This window comes from Patagioenas fasciata, chromosome 2 (genome assembly GCF_037038585.1).
Source record: "Patagioenas fasciata isolate bPatFas1 chromosome 2, bPatFas1.hap1, whole genome shotgun sequence".
Lineage (NCBI taxonomy): Eukaryota > Metazoa > Chordata > Aves > Columbiformes > Columbidae > Patagioenas > Patagioenas fasciata.
Genome location: NC_092521.1, coordinates 15,581,203 through 15,588,400, shown reverse-complemented (window position 1 = coordinate 15,588,400; position 7,198 = coordinate 15,581,203).

The window sequence follows — 7,198 nt, the reverse complement described above, 5'->3', positions numbered from 1 at the left end:
CTCTTCTCCAGACTCAATAAATTGGATTCCCTTAGCTCCTACTCACACAGCTCAATCTTCAAACATCTTGAGGGCCCTCAATTGAACTTGGCTCAATTTTTTCAATGCCTTTCCTGTACTGGGGATCTCAGAAGGACACAAGGTCTAGATGTGGTCTAGCAGGTGCTGAGCAGGAGGATAATCCCTTCCCTCAAGCTCCCGGCTGCGGTTCCTCTAGCACAGCCCAGGATGCCGTCAGCCACCTTTGCCGCCAGGGCACAGTCCTGATGCACGGGCAGTGTGCTGTCTGCCAGGACTGCCCAGGACCTTCTCACCAAAGACAGACAGCTCCAGTCTGTGTCAGTGCAAGGCCTTGGCATTCCCAGACAAAGGAAACTTTGCATTTGTTCTTGCTGAATTTCAAAACGTTCCTGCTGGCCCATTATTCCTCCGGCCTGCCCAGGTCCCTTTGTATGGCATCCCTGCCCACCAGTGTATCCACTGTTCCCTCTAATTTGGTGTTACCTGCAAACCTGATGGAAGTGGACTTCATCACCTCCTCCAGGTAATAGATAAACATGTTAAACTGGACAGTTCCAGTATATAGACCCCTGTAGCACTCTATTTGTCCTCTGGTTAGTGTACAACCCAGCTCATCCCATTTTTACCTATCTGACTGTCCACCCATCCAGACCCTAACATCCTAACTCAGATATAAGAATGTTGTTGGAGACAGTGTCAAAAACCATGCTAAAGTTGATATAAGTGACATCCACTGTTTTCCCCCCATCCACAAATCCAGCCATTCTATTACAGAACACAATTAGGCTGGTCAGGCATGATTTACCCATGGTAGATGTATGCTAATTGTTCCAAGTCAGCTTTTCCTCCTTCATATGCCCAGATGTACTCCAAGAGGACTTACGCCAATAAATTCCATGGGGACCAAAGTGATGCTGATCAGCTTATAGTTCCCTAGACTGTCTATTTGGCCTTTTTGAAGGCGGCAACTTTCACCTATTTCTGGTCATCAGGAACCTTCCATGATCTCCATAACCTTTTGAAGGTGATAGAGTGGCCTCACAGAGACATCAACCAGTTCTCTCAGCACCTTGGATGTGGTCTGTCTGGTCCCATGGAGCTTTCCAGTCAAACTCTCTCAGGTAATCTCTGACTCTCTCTACTGCAAGTAGCTCTCTTTGAACCCTAGCTCTCAGCACAGAAGAATGGGATGGCTTGTTGGTCAAGACGGCAAAGAAACCACCAAACACCTCAGCTTTATCTGTGTCTGCTGTCACTAACCTCCTCCATTCAGCAACGATCCCATGTTTCCCTTGCACGGCCTTTTTAGAGTAAGATACCAATGGATGCTCTTCTTGTTATGCTTCCCATGGAAATCTCTGCTGCATTTCGGCTTCCTGAGGTTTTGTCACAGAGGCACACAAGAAACAACCCAGGCAGATGACAATCTCTAAGGGGAATTTATTTTTCCTCTTCCAACCAAAATCATTTAACTGGTGATAAATCAAGAACAAAATGTGTTCTTAATCAAAATTATGCTCCGACAAACATTTAGTAAACCACAGGTTTGAGATACCAAGGCTAACCCATTACTACACAGCTGACTAAGGAGATCCCCAGACCCTGCAATAATGATTCCAAATGTGCAATCACTCACCTACAAGATAAGGGCTCTCAAACTTGAGGAGTTTCCTTAGGTGGCATCCCAACCTATGGGAAGAGCCCCCAGCTGCAGACCTGCTGCTTCAAGAAGGACCAACCCAAAACGGGGTTTCTCGCAGGGCTTCATTTATACCTGAAGTCAAATCTGATCTGTGGTTATACATGGTCGACTAAGGCATTTCATTGGCTAACGGCCCTGAAGGGGCCCAGGGGGTAGGTACATGATCATATACACCATTCATGGTCCACCAGTTTGGAAGTTTCTGGTGTTGCTGATGGGGCGGGCAGTGGACCAGCCACAGGCTGCCCTGTGTACTTGGGCAGTGTTCATAAATTCTTCCACTGTGGCCTGTCCTGTCCCATCTCCTCTGTACTGTTTTTTTGCACTGGAGCTCCACCAAGCTCCCTGTTCAGCCACACCAGTCTACTGACACATCTGCTTGTAGACATACAGTGAACACAAAACAGCTGCCTATGATCATTCTACTTCATAGCAGGAATACTACAGCATTCTTCCTGCTCTTGGAGGGCCAGGAATTTATCATCTCCTATATTCTGAAGACTGTCATGTCACCCAGTGCAAGCAGTAACTCCTGCTTTCCCCAGATCCAGCAGGCACGTAAGATACAGATACCCATGCTAAATATGTTTTTAAAATTCATTCTAATAAAAATAATCACAGAATCAATATATCCCATTAAAAATTCACTTTCCTCAAATTTTTCAAACAATCTCATGGCATTAAGCAGATCTACTTCTTTCACTGTCTTTAATCTCCTCAATCTCTTAAAAAATATTAGCACCTAGAGTAATGAGGGCCACATTTTTGACCACAGCCACAAGAATATGTAGGCATTTCTATTTAATTTCACACATAGTCTTAAATAGTACACTGCAGTTGTAGTTCAACTGGCTGAAAAGGTTATTAAGAGACGTAATTTGACACTGTGTGATAATAAAAATAGTAAATGTGTCATAGAGAGTGGGATTAATTTATGGATATTTGGAAAGCACGGCTCTAAAAGCCATGAATTGTCATTTTTTTTTTTTCCTCTCTTTCCTTGTTTATTAAAGTAACACATAACCTACCCAACACAAGAAGAAAGAACAGGTAAGATCAAAGGAGTAGCTTACTCTGGGCTGCACTGATGTGTGTGTAAGGGAGAAGAGCAAACCATGGAAGAATTCTCTGGCTACCTGCTGCGTGCAGCCCCGCAGCCTCGCCTGCCCCTGCCCTGGAAGGGTTTCTCCATGCGCATGTTTCAACATAGGGAGGAAAAGTTTCACTCGATTTTCATCAGGTGGGTGGGACCAGGAACTGGCATCGCCCTGTTTTGCAGAGAGCAGCCTGCCCGAGAACAGTCGCTAACTACACACGAATCGCTGTGGCTGAGAAGTGTGTGATCATGTGCATTTCTGAGCTCTGAATCCCTAGGACCCTTGACATCCTCGGTGCTACCACCTATGCTTAAATCCCATGGAAGCCCTGTGCCTAATCAAGTGCAGATCTACAGATGTTGGGGCAGTAAAGGGCCTGTAGCTCCTCCTCGGTAAGACGCAGTACAGCAGGAGCACATCTGCAGAGCCATGACCTTCTCATACGGTGCAGTTTCAGTATACATCATCCCTCTCCACCCAGATACGAGCTGCACTTGTCTTTGCTTAAGTGTTTTACAAAGCAGGCATAACTTTTTAAAAGTAGCCAGATGCCAATTATTATTTTGGTCTTACTGTTTCAGATACCGTTCAATCTTTAAGAGTACAATTAATAAAAGTAATGTATTTTTGGAAGCAGATTTCCATCATGAATCCCCTGTTCTTTTTTCCCCCTTGTTAGATGTTTCTCATCTTTGCTGTCTTATTAGCCTCTCAGTGGTGAATTGACTAGCAAGAGATGCTAATTTTCCCAACTTCATACAATAGAAGTCTTTATATCCATTGTCCCACAGCATTCCATGAACACGTGGGGCACTTTATCATGTGGAGGGTGGAAGAAGCAACAATGATAATCAGTCAGTCAGTAGAAGATTAAGTAAAACACTGCAGAAAAATGTGAATAGAGTTGGCGGATGCCTAGCATGTGAACTGAGGAATTTATTTCCCACTGTAAGCCAGTTTCTAGGTCTTGAAAATGCTTTAAAGCCTGTCTGAGAAAACCTAAAAGGTCAGCAGATCCCAAAAGAAATCTCAGTTCAATAGCTCAAGAACCTCAGAACTTTCTGCAAGTTCACATGTGCAAGATAAAGAGCTTGCTCAGGACCTGGAGCAACAAGGATACATTTTCTGCAAAACCAAGGAGAATTACAAGCCTTTCCTTGTGAAACGCACATTTTTCTATTCCTGCTTTCTCAGATATGAACATTTTCCAGTGTATGCACATACCAGTGAACCCATTAAAGTTTTAACAAGGAATGTATATAACTGCACTGCACTGTTCTCTCCTTGGACAGGACAGTGTGTGACATGGTAGTGACCGTGCATGCCATGCCACTAAAAGACTCTCATGAAAGAGAAAATAAGAGAATAATAATGATGATGATAATAACAACAACAACATAAGTCTACATCAAAACTATCCAAGTAGAGAGTTTGGAAGCAGAGGAGGGAAGGTTATGGAATAAAGATGGGTATCCATGCTTATCCTCCCTAGTTGTTCTAATTTCATATAACTCATTAACTTCTGAGGATTCAGGTTGTAGTTCCTCCCAACATGCAAGGATCTGATTCGTAACTTTTAGAGGTCATGCTGCATGTTCTCTCATCAGTTCCTATATTCATCCCCTTCTGGTCATTGCAGAAAGGTAATTTTCTCTGTGCATGGACAAGAGTATTAGCCAGTTCCTATTCCAATAGAGCTGAGCCTTACTAGAAAAGCTGGAAATGAGAGTGGGCTGCAAAAAACAGAAAGTAGAGGAGAGATTTAGAAAAGGCTGAAGAATTTTCTCAGAAGCACAGCCCTGTATTGATCCATCCAGAAGACTAACTGAGGGAAGGAGCTGGAGAAAGCCTTGCAGGAACACAACACAATCCCACACTGAGGAAAATTCTTTCATTTTTTTGATAATAAGGTTAGCAAAAACCTGAAAATAAATGTTTTCTAGAGAAGAGAAAGACTGGGGCATGCAAACACAGCCCTGGAAGAAGAGAGGTTGTTTAGGTTTGACATAGAACGTGTCATTCAGTATTGCACACCCAAAACATGGGTAAGATGTGGATTCCACTGATCCCCTGAACAACTGCTTCTGTGGGGCTGGAGGGACTCTCAGCAGAAGATAATCAGTTCAGTGTGGGGGAGGCAGGAGAGAGCTTTGTGTCTGCCATAGAACCAAGAAGGAAGGAAGGCCTTATATTTGCTTTGTAGTTACCTTGCCACAGACCATGTGAGACTGTGACTCAGCTTCAGAGATGCCACCCGCACTACTGACCAGCACGAGAGGCTGAGAAGCTCAGAAGCGCCTGCAAGGAAGCTGAAGCAGGATGATACAGATTCAAGCTTGGGTAGGTTTGCTCTAGGAACTTATTCTGCTAGGCTTCGGCAGAAAGAAAAACACAGACTTGGAGGGCAAAGAAGAGCGTAACAATATTTTTAATTCACTATGTCAAACATGCTTTGTGTATAGCATACACAGCTTCTTCAAGTTACACTGAGTCAGGCTCATCGGTCAACCAGCCTAGACTGGTATTTGACTCGTTTTAAGCTGCCTTTATATTTACTTCCAAATCACTGTAGAAAACGCTGAACTAGTTTAGTCCAGGGATGTCTCTTATCTAACTTCAGCTATCTGCAAGGCAGATGTCCACATCAGGCCCAGCCACCATAAACTTGCTTTGCAGTTGAGAAGCAGACACAAATGATTCCAATGTTCTATTTTCAGATACTTACTTTAGTACAAACCAAATCTTTCCTCAAAAGTGGCTATTTCTGTTCTGTTTGTAGCAGGGGTTAGAAAGCGAGGTAGCTCAGAGATACACGTAGGTACTTGGTCAGCTGCATCCCACTTCATTTCTTTCACTGTGCTCCAGAAACCCAGAAGGACTTCATGCAAGGTTAATTATTTCTTTACGAGTACAACTAGATGTAGAAGTGGCTATATGTAGAGGTGTGTGAATACAACATTAGTCCTGTACAACAAACTACATCTTCAAAGTGCTGTATAAACACTAATTACACAGCAATAAGACAATCCTATTAGTAAAATAATGCACAGAATACTGACCTATTTATTCTCTTGCTATTATATAAAATTAATGAGCTGTGTTTTTTGATGGCTGATTCATCCTTCTTTCGAATACCTGTGGATTAAAATTTAATCTACTTAAGTAGCTGCACAAAATTACTAATAGGCAGAAAATGGCAAGGCAAGTATTTCAAATACACTGCCACATACTGTAAACACTCAGAAGGATATGCGAATGTAAGGTCCCATCCCAAATCAGATTCCAGAGTAGAATAATAATTTTGTTTAAAGGTGCAGGGAGGCTGCTGTTTCAAGCTTGTTTGGTTTTATTTTTTAATTACCGCCTTGTAAATAAACTACAACATTTTCCTGGTAGCTATTTCATCGTCCCTTTTTCTTCTCTCATCCAGCGTTTCTGAGAACAATGCTCAAGTCCACTGTGAGGAGTCATTTACTGTAGAAGGGGAAAACACTTACCACATAAGAGGAACACGTACAAGCGGTAGAAAGATGGCAGGAAGTAAAGCACAAAGTCAGACACTTAATGAACACAAGAAACTATTAGCAGCTGTGAGTGAATTAAAGTATTCCTTGACATCATCTGTGTGAGTAATTTCCATGGTTGACACATTGAAAATAATGAAGGGAAAGTGAGATAGTTGGTCTTCTTTTTCATAGTCTAAACCACATCTTAGCAGCATGTGTCTCAGTGTGAGGATGGCACAAACCACTTCACCATCCTTAATGATTTGTAAGTTAAAGGATACTAGTAGAACCACAGATTGTTTTCTATCCAGAAGTTGCATACATCCTGTATGTAATACTTATTTCTTCATGACGGACGCCAGGCTAACAGGAATGCAGTTTAACTGGTTTAGGATTTATGAAGGAAAGGAAAAAAAACTGAAACCTGTTTGCTTTCCTATGAATCAAAACCTACTTGATCAAATGCTTAAACTTACCAAAGCATTGTGAAAGAACCTGAGGCTGGGTTCAGTAGGAACTGAGTAGCTGGGACAGGCCAGAAGCAATATATTCACAGTAATTCCCTGATTATAAACGCTTGTCCGTTCATTGCATTTGCAGCTGAGATTCCTCCAGCCTCTTTCCCAGAACGGGCATCCCTTATGCACATAGAAGTAACCACAGGTTTTCCCAAGTTCATGGTCTTTTGAAAGAAAGATGTTGTTCTTAAATGTTATACTAATTTCTGATGTTGCTTCAGCACTTAGTGAACCAGAAACAGTTACTATTTGGAACTTGCCATCAGTATCAGGGCTGGTTTTCAGAGGATTTAAGCATATCGGTGGGCAGCACTTCTCAATGTGACACCAGGAAATTGTGCATTAGAAATGGGG